Here is a 17,358-nt window from a genome sequence, read left to right as displayed (position 1 = left end):
ATGCTTCTAGTTCCTGGTCTTCACGCCTTATATACCTTTCTGCTTTATGCCATCACTCCCTGGGATTAAAGGCTCAGTTTCTGGATTAAAGGCGTGAATCACCATGCCTGGCTGTATCCTTGAACACATGGATTTCTGCCTCTGGAAAGCTAGGATTAAAGGTGTGCGCTACCACTGCCTAACCTCTATGTTTAATATTGTGGCTGTTCTGTCTCTGACCCCAGATAAGTTTATTAGCATGCACAATATTTCGGGGAACACAATACCACCACAGGGGGAGGTGAGTTCTATCTCATGGGGTGAGATAGAACTGGCCTATTTCAAGCATCAGGGAGGTCCTTAGGACACCTGGAGAGAGCTTCCTAGCAACAGCTCAGATTCAGACCAAGCACTCAAATCTGGTTACTGAGTATGGTCCTCCAGTGAACCCAGGGTCTCCAGTGAGGACCACTCACAACCCGACAGCTCCCCACACAGAAAAGATGGAAATATGTGATGATTCTGACTTCCTCGGGGAGAGAGCTCTTATTTACTTGTTTATGTGGACGTGTATAGGTGTTTGTGTATGTCTGTGCACCACATGAATGCAGTTCCCACACAGACCAGAAGAGGGTGTCACATCTTCTGAAACTGGAGTTACAGATGGTCGTGAGCCACCACCATGTAGGTGCTGGGGAACTGAACTCAGGTCCTCTGAAAGAGCAGCCACTCTTAATCACATCACGGAGCCATCTCTCCAGCACCAAGATGTGAGCTTTATGGGGAGCACAAGCAACATATCAGAACACACCCCCAGGTGTCTGAGAATTGGATCATTCTTGAGAATAAAATGAACCGACAGCCCCGTCATCTGTTAGGGAGACAGACACAGGATCATGCCAGCCTGAGATCCTCCTCTCATCTAGTAGGGACTTCAGCTCAGGCCAAACCAAGAATCGTAGTTTTAAAGCAGAAAAGGATTTCAGGACTAGCCAATATGAAGGAGAGTTAGGGGTTATATTACATGGCATTTGGGAGGGGCCAGGAGCAGGGTCTCACCTACACAGCTCTGACTTGCTAGCTAGACCAGGCTGGCCTCAAACTTACAGTGATTCGAGATCCACCAGGACTAAAGATGTGCACCACAAAAGCCAGCCTTCATATAGAGATTTTGTTTTCTAACAGGCCCCCAGGCCTTAGCACAACTGACCCCATTATAAAAATACCATTCAGCCTATAAAACTCAGCATGTAGGTAACACCACCTGCCAAAACAAAAACAAAGGCCTAATCCATCCAAGTCTGTAGTTCTGGGAAAGTCTCTCTAAATGTACTTGTTAGGTCTCAAACCCAGACAGATGGTTAACTAAGGTGCTTATTAACATATCAAAGTGGACCCTGGCTGCCAGATTCTCCCAGCATCCCTCAGTCCCTGCCTGTTACAGGGTATGGCTGCATACCCTGCCTCCTACCCTAAACTTCTCCACTAAAGGTCGTTTACTCTGGACCCTCCCATGTATCTCTGCCTCTGGCTATGCTCTCCCTTTTATCTCCGATAAACTTTCTCCTCCACCATACCTAGGAGCAGTCCTGTCTTTTCCTTTTTTATTTCCTTTTTTCACTGACCTTACTTTTTGGCTTCTGTAATTTCTGCTTCTGGCTAATTGTTCTTGTTAACTGAAGTATGTCAACCCTGGACATGTTTTTGTGCTTAAAAGCTCACCCTGGAAAGGGCTTGGTGCTACACAGGGATCCCAAACACCCAATGTAGTCGCTGGCTGCTAATGATTTTCTGTTGGCTTAAACCCATGTCTGAGCAGCATTCTCTGGTGGCCACCCCACAACAGCTTTTGTTTGTTTGTTGTTGAGGTTTTTATTTTTGTTTGTTTTGAAACAGAGTCTCACTGTGTAGTAGGAACTCTCATGTAGATCAGGCTGGTATGCCTCTGCCTCCTGACTGCTGGGATTAAAGTCATGTCCCCAAGGCCAGACCGAATATTGATTTTAAGTATACAGATTAAGAGAAAATGAGAGGCTGGACCTGGTGGCGCACGCCTTTAGTCCCAGCACTCGGGAGGCAGGGGCAGGTAGGTTGCTGTGAGTTTGAGGCCATCTTGATCTACAGCAGGACAGCCAGAGCTACATAGTGAGACCCTGTCTGGGGGCGGGGGGTGGAACAGAGAGAGAGAGAGAGAGAGAGAAAGGTGGGGGGTGAGGTGGTCAGGACACACTTGAGAGTATAGATGAGGGCCTCTCCAGGACAGCTCATTCTTCACTACCTGTACAACAGTCATAATGCCGGATTCCAGTAAGATTTAAAGCTATCATTTTGAAACGGTTGCTGAGGAACCCAAGTGAGATCACAGGGTGTTTAATAGGATTATAACTGATAAAATCACAGAGATTAAGGAGGGTAGGCTATCTTTACTCTAAAGAAAGTCAACTGTCTTGTCTAGTGAAAGGAACGAGGCCCTCTCTACCCACCACCATACACATCCAAGCCCTCACGTGAGTCTTTGCTATTTTAACACAAAGGAATATTATTTCTTTGCCAGCAACCTTCACAGAAAACATCAAGTGTGTTGGAATTCTTGCTTCTCAGAAGGTGAGAGGCTCCAACCAGACTCTGGGGTAAGGGTCCCACCTTCTCTCCCCATATTTCTCTCTTTCTGTCCCGTCTCGAAGGACAGAAGTCTTGACACGAAGTCAAGGGAAATGAGGTCCTCAGCCATGTTGGACCCCAGCTCAATGACGCAGTTGCATGCCAGCTCAGAGTGCTCTAAGTCGGCATCATTTCAAAGGGGTCATCTGTCTGTCTGAACACACAGGCTCAGAGAATCTTGGCTGCTTTTCTTTCGCTATGGTGGTTGTTTCCACGCTGCCAGCTTTCAGCCCCTGGAGAAGAACACAAAGTATAAAAAGTAAAATAAAATAACGGGTAAAAATTCTGGAAACAATACCGATTTTCCAAAAAAAAAAAAAAAAAAAAAAAAAAAATCGCATATGTAGATTCTTTCAGATTTAAATGGGAATTGAGACACATGAGAAGAACCCTGAAAGCTTTTAAGAAACTTTACTGTGGCTCTGCCCTGTGAACTGGCTGCTGTGGTGGCCACTTTAGCTGGAAATCAGCTTGTCTGCGGCTGGCTGTCTCCTGGGAGAGCGTGTTCAAGAATGTCAGCCTGAGTCTCTGGACTCCCCATGGTGTTAGCTGTTGTAAGAAACCCTGGCAGGTTGATAGATGCTCAGTCAATGGAGAGGGAGTTGGGGAAAAGGCAACAAAGGAAGTAATGTTCGGTAGAGTCATTGATGGGTTCCTGCTAGCCCGACAGACAGCAAGTAAAACGAGACTGACCTCCAGCCTCCCAGAGAGTCCGAGAGAGCGAACGGCTCAAGATAACCAAAGATCGTCGTCTCAATGGCTACGGCTGTGAAGGGCGTAGGCTGGAGGGGCCTAGAGTACATTTATCTTATTATCTTATATGTGTGAGTATCTTGCTGCGCGTATGTATGTGCACCACATGCATGCCTGGAAGAAGGCACCAGATGCCCTGCGACCAGAGTTAAGGAGGGTTGTAAGCCACTATGTGGATGCAGGGAATTGAATTTGGGTCCTCTTAACTGCTGAGCCAGCTCTCCAACCTGACAATTATTTATCAATATCTGTCTATCTATCTATCTATCTATCTATCTATCTATCTATCTATCTATCTATCATCTATCTATTCATCTAGTGATAGAATCTTGTGGTATAGCCCAGGCTGTCCTTGAACTCATGGACATTCTAATGCCTTAGCCTCCCAGGTGCTTAGGAATACAGGTATGCCTACTATACCCAGGTGACTTTTTTTTTAAATTATAAGAAAGACAATGGGATATTCAGCCTGCACCTTGAAAGAGAGAAAGTGTGGGGAGCAGATGAAGTCCTGAATGATGTGTATTATTGATATGAGCACAGCCATGTCAAGAACCCCAATGCCTTAGACCCACGAGAATGGTAAGGCCTGGTCTCACTAAAGAGGTTAATAGTTTATGCAAAAGTATCAACTGCAGCTTCCTCCTTCTGAGTGACTACAGCCTGAGAAACCCTATGGGGAGCCCAACTGGGAGACCAGCTCCCACATTTTGTGACAGGGTACTCTTGAAGAGTGGGGGATAAGAGATATTTAGCTACAAGGATAGAGGGAAGAGAAACATAGAAACAGAGGATAGCCTCGGGAGGGCCTGGATCATTATCCACTGGCCCCTTCTATCTCTTCTAAAGGGCCTTTTATACAAATGCCAAGAGGTGGAGCAAAAGACCTCCCCCTAGCACAGCTAAGTACAGACCCTTCCAATCACTTGCTAACCACACACAGTCAAGCCATCCTCTAATGTAGCCCTGCTGGGTAAAGCAAGCCCACATCTCACTAAGAAACCTTTATGGGCCTCCACACCCCTATAAAGATCCCCAACAGAAATTAGCTAGTGGCTTCTGGTTCATATTGTACTTAAGACAGTCACTGAGTTTCTGGGCTGCTGGTGGTGTGTCTCCATCAGAATGTACTGCCTACCTGATCCCAGTGTTTCTGTATGTGTGTCTGTGTTTCTTCATTTCCTGTCACTCCAGACATGTCAATCCCAAAGCCGTGCAGGGGGAGGCAGTCAAGAGTAACTGGGGATGCACAGCCAAGCACTGGGCTGAGCTCCTGGAGTCCTGTTGAAGAGAGGGAGAAGGGATTGTATGAGCCAGGGGTGGGGTGGGGGTGGGGAGGGTGTCAAGATCATGATGGGGGAACCCACAGAGGTAGCTGATCTGAGTTCATGGGAGCTCTCCGACTCTGGACCTACAGCTAGGACCGACCTAGGCCCTCCGCTTGTGGGTGACAGTTGTACAGCTTGGTCTGTTTGTGGGGCCCCTAGTAGTGGGATCAGGACCTGTCCCTGGTGCTTGAGCTGACTTTTGGGAACCTATTTGCCATGCTGGAATGCTTCGCCCAGCCTTGGTCCTGCCTCAACTTGGTGTGCCATGCTTTGTTAACTGCCATGGGAGGCCTGCCCCTTTCTGAATGGAGGAGGAGTGGATGGGGGTTGGGGGGAGGGTAGATGGGAGGTGGGGGGGAGGGGACAGGAGGAGAGAAAGGAGGGGAAACTGCAGTTGGTATGTAAAATAAGTGAAAAAAAAAAAAAAAACCAAACAAGCAAAAAAAAGAGTAAATGTGGATGAAGGAAGGACCCCATTAAGACAAGGTAGCACGAGAAGACCTCCCTGAGAAGGTGGCACTGGAGTTGACTTTGAGAAGCTAAAAAAGTGAAAATCAGGATGAAGAGTACTACCCAAGAGTACACCCATGGTTGGAAAAACCAAGAAGGCCATTGACTGAGACAAGGACAGTGGACACCGGGCACAGCAGTCTCCCCAGCTGGTGTAGGAGGTAGATTTCCATTCTCAGCACCACTAGAAGCACTGGAGAGTCTTACGGGGCAGACAAGAGTGGCTTACTTACCCACAGCTCATGGGGTAAGTTGTTCCAATGATGACTGCAACCACCCATCCTGTCCCACCTGCTCTCCTGCGAACGAACGTGGTCTTGCCATTCTTCCTCTTCCTCCTCCTCCTCTTGAATGTGCACAGGCCCTGTGACTTGCTTTACTAGTAGAATGTGGTAAAACTGACAAAGGTACGGTGTAGCTTCTGAAAATGGGCCGGAAGAGGCGTCATGGCTACTCCCTTGAACTGTCCTGACTCCTTGTGCCACCGTGAAAAGAAATTTTGTGCTGCCTGCCTGCCTGAAAGTCCCATGGATAGAGAGACCCTAAAAGATGCCTGTGATGGTTATTCTTGGTTGTCAACTTGACTATATCTAGAACTAAAACTCAGGGACTGGAGAGATGGCTCGGAGCACTGGCTGCTCTTCCAGAGGACCCAGGTTTAATTCCCAGCACCCATATGGCTGCTCACAGTTATCTATTACTCCAGTCCCAGGGGATCTGACACCTTCACACAAACCTACATGTAAGCAAAATGCCAATTCACATAAAATTTTTTAAAAATAATTTCTTTTTTTAAAAAAAAATTAGATTTAACTAAAACCCAAGTGGCAGGGTACACCTGTGAGGGATTTTTTTTTTCTCTCAATTAAATCATTTGAAGTGGGGAGACCCACTTTTAATCTGGAGCATTTGAGGTAGGAGGATCCACCCTTAAGCTGTTTTACGCCTTCTGGTAGCAGCCTATATAAACAACATGACAGAAGGAAGCTTGTACTCTTTGCCTGCTTGCTCACACCTTCCCTGGCCAGCGCATTTCTTCACTAGCACCAGAGTCTACTTCTTCAGGATTCCAGCATATTGTGAAGACCGGCTGAGACACCCAGCCTCGTGGACTGAACAACTACTGGATTCTTGGATCTCCTATTGGTAGACAGCCATTGTGGACTGTTGTTTTATAGTTGCTGTTCACCTAATCCTATCACTTCCTCAGCGGCTGACTGCATCCCCACGGCAGTCTCCTTGCCGCTGAAGCCACAGCCTGGGGGAGCCTTTGTGTCCCATCGCTGCTGCCTCAGTCACTTCCACCTAGGGAGACAAATGGTGTTTTAACTAAGTCTCTATCCTTTTATTTTTTTTAAAGAGATTTTATTTATTACAGTGTTCTCTTGCATTGTCCTTAGAAAAGGGACCAGATCTCATTACGTGGGTGAGACCACTGTTGCAATGAACTCAGACTCTGGAACAGCGGCTCTTCCTCTGAGCCATCTCTCCAGCCCTCTATCCTTTTATTTTATAGTAAAACTCGGGAGCCAGATGCTGGGGTGAAAACCTACTAGTTCAGAGAGGCAGAGAAAGCAGCCAGCTGACCTCCCTCCTCTGAGACCGCTCAAAAAGAGGACTTCTCTTCTGTCTTCCCAAACAAAAAAAAGGACCACCAAACCCAAAGTCCCTCTCTGCTACTTCCGGTGCATCTCTCTGTCTTCCTGACTCCCTCTTACTCTCTATGGCTACTTTCTGTTAGCTAGTTGCTTGCTCTGCCTCTTGACCTATGGTTGATTTTATTTAATCCTGTTTACAATAAACCAGAAAGCTCTTAGATGAAGAGTGTATACTAGGGCTGGGCCATATCACAACCAGGGGCAGGTTTTTCCAGTAAATAACTCAATCTCAGGTTTTACAGTGTGATCAAATATCCTGCAACATTGGAATAGCTGGACCATAGCCTGAAAACCATTCCAACAGATCCCCTTTATAAGTTTATTCTATGAGTTCTGTTCCTCTAGAGAAACCTAACTCATACAATGCCAGAACAAGAGTCAAGAGGCTCCAATGCTCCAGCCATGCCAGATGTCTTAATCACTGTTCTATTGCTATGAGGAGACACCATGACCAAGCCAACTTATAAAAGAAAGCATTTAGTTGGGGGCTTGCTAAAGTTTCAGAGGGTTAGTCCATGATCATCATAATGAGGAGCATGGCAGCAGGCAGGCAGGCCTGGTGCTGGAGCAGTAGCTGAGAACATTAGGCATGGCAACTACAGAAACTGAGCTGTCTTAGACCTGAAGGGCCTGTATACCTAGGCCGGGACCATTATCCACAACTAACAGGATTGTCGGCCAGAGTGTTGTTACAGGTAGCAGCAGAGATAACCAAAATAAACTGAGCAATATTCAGGTTATTTAAAGTGATTTGATGTGTCACCACACATTTGTGATAGCACAACAAATGACAGACCAATGTAAGGATATTAGCGATGTCCAACTTGGTGAACCAATAAGTTTTATTGGGGCTACATACAGGAGTATGGATGAGGGATTTCAGGAGCAGAAATGACTCAAAGATAGATGCATCACCAAAAAACCCACCCCAGCATGAGTAAACACTCACAAAATCTGTATCATCTGGAGCTCACTGTACAATTTACAGGCATCTCAACAGGTTAGAGAGTGTCTCTTCCAGGCAGCTCAGGTGATCCAAGTCCTCCATACAGTTCACCTGGTCTCTGCCTCTTCTAGGCTGCGCAACCCAGAGGCCATTGAGCTTGACCAAAGAGAAAGAGAGCCATGGAAATGAAGAGAAGGAGATGGAGTTGAGACAGATTTTAGAGGCGAGACGGATAAGATGGATTGGATGAGAATGTTCCCCACACACTCGTGTATTGGAATACTTGGTCCCCAGCTAGTGGCACTGGCTTGTGAAGCTGAGGGGTCTTTTGGCATAGGGCCTACAAGGAAGACGTAGGGCTGAAGAGGCAGAGCTTGAAGGCCAACTCCAGGTCCACTCTAGCTGGAACTCACCACTTCCTGGTCAGTTCCAAGTAACAAGTTGTTTCATGCTTCTTCTTAAATTGTTCCTGCCAGGTATGTTAGCCGCCATTTACCATAACAATCATGACCATGAACAGGACTGGGGAGAAGGCAAGTCAAAATTCTTGTTTTCTACATTCTAGCTACTGCATATTATTACAAGGCAACTTCTAATCTAGCTATAATGGCCAATTTGTTTGTTTTTGGTTTTTTTTTGAGACAAGTTTTCCCTGTGTAACAGTCCTGTCTGTCCTGCAACTCACTTTGTAAACCAGGCTGGCCTCAAATTCACAGAGATCCACCTGCCTCTGCCTCCTGAGTGCTGGGATTAAAGGCATGGGCCACCACACCCAGTAGTGACCAATTTTGTAAAAAAAAAAAAAAAAAAAAAAAAAAAAAAAGTACCTATCATGTTGTCTTTGTATTTTTTTTTTTTTTTTTTTTTTTTTTTTTTTTTGGTTTTTTCGAGACAGGGTTTCTCTGTGTAGCTTTGTGCCTTTCCTGGGACTCACTTGGTAGCCCAGGCTGGCCTCAAACTCACAGAGATCCGCCTGGCTCTGCCTCCCGAGTGCTGGGATTAAAGGCGTGCGCGCCGCCGCCGCCGCCGCCGCCGCCGCCGCCGCCACCACCACCCGGCTTTTAATTTTTTTAAAAATAATTTATTTTTATTTTATGTGCATTGGTGTTTGGCCTGAATGTGTATCTGTGTGAGGAAGTTAGATCCACTAGAACTTAAGTTACAGACAGTCATGAGCTGCTGTGCAGGTGCTGGGAATTGAACTCTGGTGCTCTGGAAGAGCAGCCAGTTCCCTTAACCACTGAACCATCTGTCCAGCCCTGTCTTTTTAATTTTTAAATTTTATTTTATATCTATTTATTTATTTATTTATTTTGTTGAGTTGGGTACCATGTATCCCAGGCTGGGCCTCACACTCACTATATAGCTGAAGATGACTTTGAATTTCTGAGCATCCTGCCTCTGCTGTGGTCTATCTTCCTGTACACTGTGAATGTGTGTGGCTCCCATTGGATAATAAATAAAGCTGTTTTGGCCTATGGCAAGAAAGCTTACAGCCAGGCAGGAAATCCAAGGAGAGATACAGAGAGAGGAAGGGCGAGTGGAGAGAGATTCCAGCCCGTCGACCAAGGAGCAACAAGATGCCAGCAGATAGGTAATGCCATGGCCAAGTGGCAACATATAGATGAACAGGAATGGGTTAATTTAAGATGAAAGAGCTGGCAAGCAGAAAGCTGAAGCCATAGGCCATACAGTTTGAAATTAATATAAGCCTCTGAGTGATTATTTTATAAGCAGCTGCGGGACCACGGGGCCAGGCAGGACTGAGAAACTTCTGGCTACATACCTCTACCCCCAAGAATTAGGATTCTAAGCATGTGCCACCATGATGGTTTATTCTGGAATCAACCCGGGGCTTCATGCATGTGAGGCAAGTGTTCTACAAACTGAGCTGTGTCTCCTGTCTTTCTCTTTTATTTTTAACTTACGCATTCATGAGTATGTATGCAGTATACAGTAGAATATGTTGTATGTTCAAGTGTGTGTGTGTGTGTGTGTGTGTGTGTGTGTGTGTGTGTGCACAAGACATGGTATGTGTGGGTGTGGAGCCCCAGAAACCTCCCTGTCTCTGTTCCCCCAGCACTTGGCTTTCACATGTGGGCTGCGACACAGCTTTTGACATGGATTCTGAGGGTCTGAACTCAGACCTCGTGCTTGGGTGACAAGCATTTTACTAACGGAGCCATCCTCCCAGGCTCCCTTTCCTGCTTTGAGCAAGGTTGGATAGAAACATGGGCGTTAGAGGTGAGCAAGCATCTTACGACCATGGGGCAACAGGAATAAGACTGAACCCCAATGCAGAAATGCAGGCCACAGAGAGACGTTCTCTGGTGATTTGCCACACTGCTGACTCAAGCCCAGAAAAGGTTCACCCTCCAACTTCTTTGTCGTTTTATTCTTTCTCTCTTCTCCAGATGAGATCTTGCCGTGTGGCCCAAGCTGGCCTTGAACTAGTGATTCTCCTGCCTCCAGTCCAAAGTGCTGCAGTTAGAGGTGTACACCATCATTTGTACATTGCTGTCATTTTCATTCAACAAGAAGCCTACTTTTATTTATTAATGAAAGAAACGGCACAAATTTCAAACCAAGCTGCAGTTGCTTCTGACACACCACAAAAGCTCCTCATTACATTATTCGTTCCACAGTAGCATTTATAAAATTGTTACTGGGGCCAGAGGGATGGCTCAGCAGTTAAGAATGCTGTTATGGTTTGAATGAGCAATGCTGGGGGAGCCCCCAGTAGGTGGTGCTATTTGAGAACCTTTAGAAGGTGCAGTCTTGCTGGAAGACATACATCACCTAGGGATTCTAGCCTTGTCCCACTTCCTGTCCCCCACCCCTCTCTTATTTCCTGTGTGCAATTGAGATGTGATCTCCCCTCCTCCTCCTCCTCCTCCTCCTCCTCCTCCTCCTCCTCCTCCTCCTCCTCCCTGCTGCCAAGCCTGGCTGCTGCCACAACACTTCAATGTTTTGAGCTCTAGCTCCCTGGAACTATAAGCAAAACAAACTCTTCCTTCTATGGTTGCTTTTGGTCATGATAATTTATCACAGCAGAAAAGTAACTAATGCAAGCACGTACCACTCTTCCAGAGGACCACGGTTCAATTCCCAGCACCCTCATTAGGTGGCTCACAACCATCTGTAACTCCAGCTCCAGGGGATCTGATGCTTCTGGCCTTTGAAGGCACTTCCATACAGGGGCACATACTTACAAACACACTCATAAGTAGATTTTTAATATTTTAAAAAGATATTAAATCATTACTGTTGTTATTCAGGGTTCAGACTGTCTTCCCTCTCCACTGACATGTTTGTTCATCACCAGTTTTTTGTTGTTGTTTTGTTTTATGTTTGTTTGTTTAGAGATTGGTATCTTTATGTTACTCAGGCTGGCCTCTACCTTCTTAAGACCAGGGACCTTCCTATCTCAGTCTTCCCAGTAACATAATGTTCTCAGGATGTTCATAGAGCTTGGGATAGTGACTGTGGGACTTTCTCTAAGCTGTGAAGATTCCATTTGGACATAGCTTTCCCTGAATTCTTTTCACTCCAACTCCCCTCCTTTGATGACATTCTTTATTGCTTTCAGCTGCTGCCAGGTGAACTTGTGTGGTTGTCTGTGTGGAATCTTGTTCCTCAGGCTTTGATGCTGATTCATCACTGTCGGATTCTGTTCCAAACCTGGCAGGGAATGCAAAACCAGTGATGGTAGAAAATGCCCAAACTTTTTCCTTTCTTCTTTTTTTTTTTTGAAATATTTATTTATTTATTTATTTTATATATGAGTGTTTTGCCTACATACATTTATGTGCACCTTGTGCATGCAGAGGGCCTGCAGAGGCCAGAAGAGGACGTTGGAGCTCCTAGAAGTAAAGTCATCTATACTTGCGAGCCACCCTGTAAATGTTGTGAATTAAACCTGAGTCTGCTTGTAAGAGCAGCCAGTGTTCTTAACCACTGAGCCACCTCTCCAACCTCTTAAAATTATCTACTTTACTTGTGTGTAGGTGCATGTGTCTATGTGCGTGGATGCACACACGTGGATGTCTACAGAGGCTAGCAGAGTGTTAGGTACTCTGGAGCTGGAGCTATAGGAAGTAGTAAGCTGCCCTGATGTGGATGATGGGAACCTAACTCTAGTCCTTTGGAAGAGCAATAAGCACTTTTTTCCCCCTCGAGACAGTTTCTCTGTGTAGCCTTGGCTGTCCTGGAACTCACTCTGCAGATTAGGCTGGCCTTGAACTTGGAGGTCTGCCTGCCTGTGCCTCCCAAGTGCTAGGATTAAAGGCTTGTGCCACCACTGCCTGGTAGCAATAAGCACTCTTAACCACTAAACTATTTCTCCAGCTCCCCAAACTTCTTTGATGAGAAAATAAATGAATGCTTCCTTCATCTTGTCCAGTGGGCACACATAACATGGGGAGAAATGGATAGTTACACTATACCACCCCCCCCCAAAGTAAATAAATGAGGCACAATAGTACATGGCTGTACTTCTAACTCCCTAGGTGGAAGATTGTGAATTCAAGCTCAGCCTGAGCTAAATAGTTAGATGTGCATCCAGCATGACTCTAGGACAGACTGACTAGGGCTTCAAGGGAATGAAGAAAAGACAGCCAGACAAACAGAAAAGCTGGAACTGAGTGGGCAAGAAGTTCTAAAGGAGAAACCACAGCACCCCAGAAGCTCACCGTGTCTGTTATAGAGAGCTGAGTGGGGAGGTGGGATTAATATATACAGCTGAACAGGAGGCAGGGTTATTGCATACAGATAAACAAGGGGGCAGGGTTATGGCATACAGATAAACAAGGGGGCAGAGTTATTGCATACAGATAGGGTTATTGCATACAGATAAACAAGGGGGCAGGGTTATTACATACAGATAAACAAGGAGGCTGGGCTTATGATATATGAATGGATCGAGATACAGGTTTAGCTAATCTCTGTAGGAAGCAGTCTTCAGAAAGTATCCATAGGAAGAAAGCTATGATGGACATTTCCTTTTTCTTTTCTTCTTCTTTCTTTTCTTTTTTTTTTTTGGGGGGGGGGCGGATTTTTTGGAGACATGGTTTCTCCGTGTAGTCTTGGTACCTGTCCTGGATCTCGCTTTGTAGACCAGGCTGGCCTCGAACTCATAGAGATCCGTCTGCCTCTGCCTCCCGAGTGCTGGAATTAAAGGCATGTGCCACCACCGCCCGGCAAAGATTTATTTATTTATTATGTACACAGTGTCCTGTTTGTATGTATGTCTGCACACCAGAAAAGGGCACCAGATCTCATTATAGCTTGTGAGCCACCATGTGGTTGCTGGGAATCCAACTCGGAACATCTGGAAGAGCAGTCGGTGCTCTTAACCTCTGAGCCATCTTCGACATTTTCTCCATACACTGTCAACATCCACACCCCAGGAGGGAACGTGGGCCATTCCTGTCAGAGGCTCACTCTGGGTGGGAGAAGGCTTTACCATTTTCCCATGGGTTAAGGCACTTTCTGCCAAGCCTGATCATCTGAACCTAGGGACCCATGCCCATGTAGTAGAAGGAGAGATTCTGCCAGTTTCAAGTTGTCCTCTGACCTCTACATGCATGCCATGGTCCGTGTGTTCCCCTTGTGTTGGGGACCCCTGCAATCCTCATGACCTGCACGAAAATGACTCATGAGGTAAAGAATGAAACTCATGTCACCTTTGCAAGCACTGGGTCAAAGCCTGCAGAGTTTGACCTCAGGGTTTATTTTCCTTACACATTTAAACACAGGAAAACTTTGGGAGAAGATTTAGGCGTGGCTACATAGAAACTTGCAAGCGAGTACCAAAGCACCCGTGACCTTCACAGTAAGAGTAAGTCCTACTGGCGATGAGCAGTGCTCAGGGATAGGACCGAAGGAGGAAGGATTTGTAATAAGCATAAGGATAGATTCTGTGAGTAGAAGCTGAAAAGTTCATGGGACCTCTTTGATAAGATGGGTTCTTTTCACTGAGAGACAAGGCTCAGGATCAGACTGAACAATGCCCAGAATTTGGGGTATCCAGGAAGGCTGGCTCCATAGACTAGCAAAAACATGGCCAGGTTGGCAGATGACATCCACACTAGCCTTCCAGGTGACCAGGCAACAGTCATATCGTTCCTTTGAAGAAAAGAGGTCACGTGTTTAACAAGCCTGGTTCCTCCAACGCTTTCGTGAAGCAATGCCTCCCATAACCCTTCCTGTTCCCCCTGAGAAACGCACACACACACACACACACACACACACACACCAACACACACCCCAAACACACACATAAATAAATGTCATTCTAAGAAAAATATGTTTATAGATGTTTATAGTAGCCTTATTAAATAGCAACCCAAAACTATAACTCAAAGAATTTTTAGCTGATGAATAGCAAAATAACAAGCTGTAGCTTATCCATGTCAGGAACTAAGATGGGATGGTAGGGCAGTTAGAGAGCCTGGCTATGCCTGGGCCAAGCACAGGAGCAAGAATGGAGGCGTTGGCTGGGGGCCTTCCTCAAACCCAGGATGTCTGAGGAAGATTTAGGAGTTCCTTTTCATTTCTTTAAACTGTGGCTCCTTGGAGACCAGGTCTCCAAGCCAGCTCAGCCACTGCCTGGAATTCCCATCAATCAAAGTCTGGGAACAAACACAGACTAGTCAGCTCCCTGGAGCACTCACATCTCTTGCAGGGTGGCTTTTTGTTTTTTTTTTCCAGCATGATTGCTCGACCGTCCATAAATATCGTCTAAACCCCATCTCACTGTGACTTACGGTAAAGCTTCAAACGCCTCTCAGGGAAGTGCACCATCTGTATCTTAGGGGGTTTATTCAAGGAACTAGTCAGGAGAACCTCCTTCGTGTTTTAGTTTTTATTAGCATGTATTAATTATATGTAGCAGTGGGTTTCCTACGCCGCTTTCACACGTCAGTCCTATTCTCTGGTTGATTTGCTTTCATGGACCTGTTCCTCTTCTCAGCCAGCCCCCGCTTTTACTTCCATCCTTTTCCTAATGACCCCAGCAATGAATTGCATTAGGATTGCTTACAGGAGCATGGCCCCCTCACCAGGGGCTACACCACTGAAGAAAATGCCCATCCTGCCCGCCCCCCCCCCCCCCAGCAGCTGTTAACTGCATGCTAATCCTTAGGGAGGGAAGGAAATCTCTCCATGTGGCTAAGACAGAAATAATCACTTTGAAGTGTCACACGCACAGACTTTACCTTGGGAATTCTAGAACTTAGTTGAGACCTGCTTGCAGAGCAACCTGGAGCTATTAGTGGGCAGGGAAAGGACAGGCATCTATCCTAACAGTTTCAGGTAGGGAATGACGGCGATTGGAAAAAAGAAAGAAAATTCCCCCAGAAGGGAGTTTTCACATGCCGCTACATAAGACAGCAGCCAGGCCTGCGAAGATGGGGCGCTCCCTCGTAGTTTGGGAGGATCAAGTACTTACCCTCTCCTAGCGTGGGTGGGGTTTTAGAGCTTCTCTGGTAGGATGCTTTCAGGAGGCCAGAGGGAAACAATACTCTAAGGCAGAGGAGGGCCTATGTGCTTCTCTTTCCTTGGAAGCCAGCCATATTCCAGAGAGGATATGAAAAAATTAACCTCACCATAAACTTCTCCCCAGCCTCAGGTAAGACTGATGCTCCCTGTCACAGTTCCACCTGCTGATCCCTCTGTTTGTGTGAGCACAGGGTTCAACGAGATCCAGCCCTTCAAGAGTCCTTCCTTCCTCTTTCCCTCCCTCTCAATCTCTTCCTTCCTTCCTTCCTTCCTTCCTTCCTTCTTTCCTTCCTTCCTCCCTCCCTCCCTCCCTCCCTCCCTTCCTTTCTTCCTTCCTTTATCTTTTTTTATTTGAGACAGGGTCTCACTCTGTAGCCCTTGCTGCCCTGTAACTCACTACATAGCCCAGGCTGGTCTCGAACTTGCAGCAATCCTCCTGCTTCTACCTCCCGAGAGCTGAGATTATAGGCATGTACTACCATGCCTGGCAACAAGACTTTATGGAATGAGTTGAAGACTTGCCATCTCAAGGTATGCCGGATTGGCATATCAATTTTGTCAAGTAAAATGAAATTGGTTTTTCAATGTGCAGCGAGCCATGGAGATATTCTTTTTTTTTTTTATTTTATTTTTTGTGTGATGCGTGTGTGTGTGTTCATGCCTGTGCGCATATGTATAGAGACCAGAGGAGAATGTCACCTCAGCAGTCTGCCTTCCTAGGTCCCCAGTTGCTTGGGTTACCAAGGCTCAAGGCCATGACTGGCTTTTTTTCTGTCATTCATTCATCAATTTATTCCTTTCTCTCTCTCTCTGCTTCAGGGCCTTATGCACCGCCTCTCAGGCTCAGGCTTTCCTCACTCGCCTAGGGCATTGATATATATATATATATATATATCTCATATGTTGGGGGTTTGAATTTGGTCCCTCATGCTTTAGCAGCAAGCATTTACCCACTGTGCTACCATCCCATCCCATGAAGATTTTTTTGTTTTTGTTTTTCGAGACAGGGTTTCTCTGTGTAGCTTTGCGCCTTTCCCTGGAACTCATTGGTAGACCAGGCTGGCCTCGAACTCACAGAGATCCGCCTGCCTCTGCCTCCCGAGTGCTGGGATTAAAGGTGTGCGCCACCGCCGCCCGGCTTTCCCATGAAGATTTATTTTGAGTAGAACAGCATTCACTCACATAATGAGGCAGGGAATGGCATTGATTATCTGCGCCTGGTCATTGGGGCTGCTATGAATTTGCATAAACACTCTTTGCGGCAACCTTTGGCTTACATTAGGCTGTGTTCCCCACTCCCGTAAATCTCTTTAGTAACATTTCTTTCCCCCCTTTTTTTTCTCTTCTTTTTGAGGCAGGGTCTCACACAGGTCAGGTGTTGGTGACATTTGTGGAGTGTAACCCCCTAGTCTTTGCTGCCCAGGGAGCTCTTCTAGGTACTGAAAAAGTAGCTGTGGAAAAGGGAGACAAAAACAGTCAAGACAACCGTATGTAAGGCGTGCTCAGAACGCGGAACGCGCGGGTGGGCATTGATGCTCTTGCTGGTCCCTGCCGGGCGACAGCGGGTGGCAGTAACGTCCTCTGTGTTGAGCTTCCATCGTCTCTCACCGGTCAGCTTGCAGATGGCCACAGGTGGAGGGCTGGAGGGATCTCCGCTCAGTCCTCTCCTCGGAGGCGTCTGGTGCAACTGCAGAAACAGCCGTCAGCTGCTGTCCTTCTGCTGCCCGGGGCGTGGGCCCCAGCAAGCGCCCCTCGGGTGTGGGGTTCGAGTGGACCGTGCAGTGACCGGCGGCCGCTGCGGGGCGCTGCAGCCCCGAGGACAGCAGGGTGGGGGCGTGGCCTGTGGGGCGTGGCATATGGGGCGTGGCTGGCGGGCCCCTAAGGCATCCAGAGCTGGCGCGGCGGAGCGCGGGGCGAGCGGCTGCTGGCAGGGAGTGCAGCGGCCCGCGAGCTCCGTGCGGGGCAGCCGGCCGGCGCGGGAGAGCAAAGGTACTGCGCCGTCACCGTCTCCTTCGGGTGCTGG

General features: G+C 47.0%; 1 protein-coding gene across 1 annotated transcript in view; it reads left to right on the top strand.

Annotated features, from left to right (window-relative positions):
• The first annotated feature begins 17,235 nt into the window (after positions 1-17,235).
• Positions 17,236-17,358, top strand: part of Ankrd6 (ankyrin repeat domain 6) — a 157,198-nt gene continuing 157,075 nt past the window's right edge. Inside the window, exon 1 of the mRNA XM_037202483.1 lies at positions 17,236-17,324. The gene's annotated coding sequence lies outside the window, so the exon portion shown is untranslated. The remainder of the gene's footprint in view (positions 17,325-17,358) is intronic.

Source organism: Peromyscus leucopus, chromosome 2, assembly GCF_004664715.2.
Source record: "Peromyscus leucopus breed LL Stock chromosome 2, UCI_PerLeu_2.1, whole genome shotgun sequence".
Taxonomy (NCBI): Eukaryota; Metazoa; Chordata; class Mammalia; order Rodentia; family Cricetidae; genus Peromyscus; species Peromyscus leucopus.
Note: the sequence above shows the minus strand (reverse complement) of the source record. Positions and strands in the feature narration are given on the sequence as shown.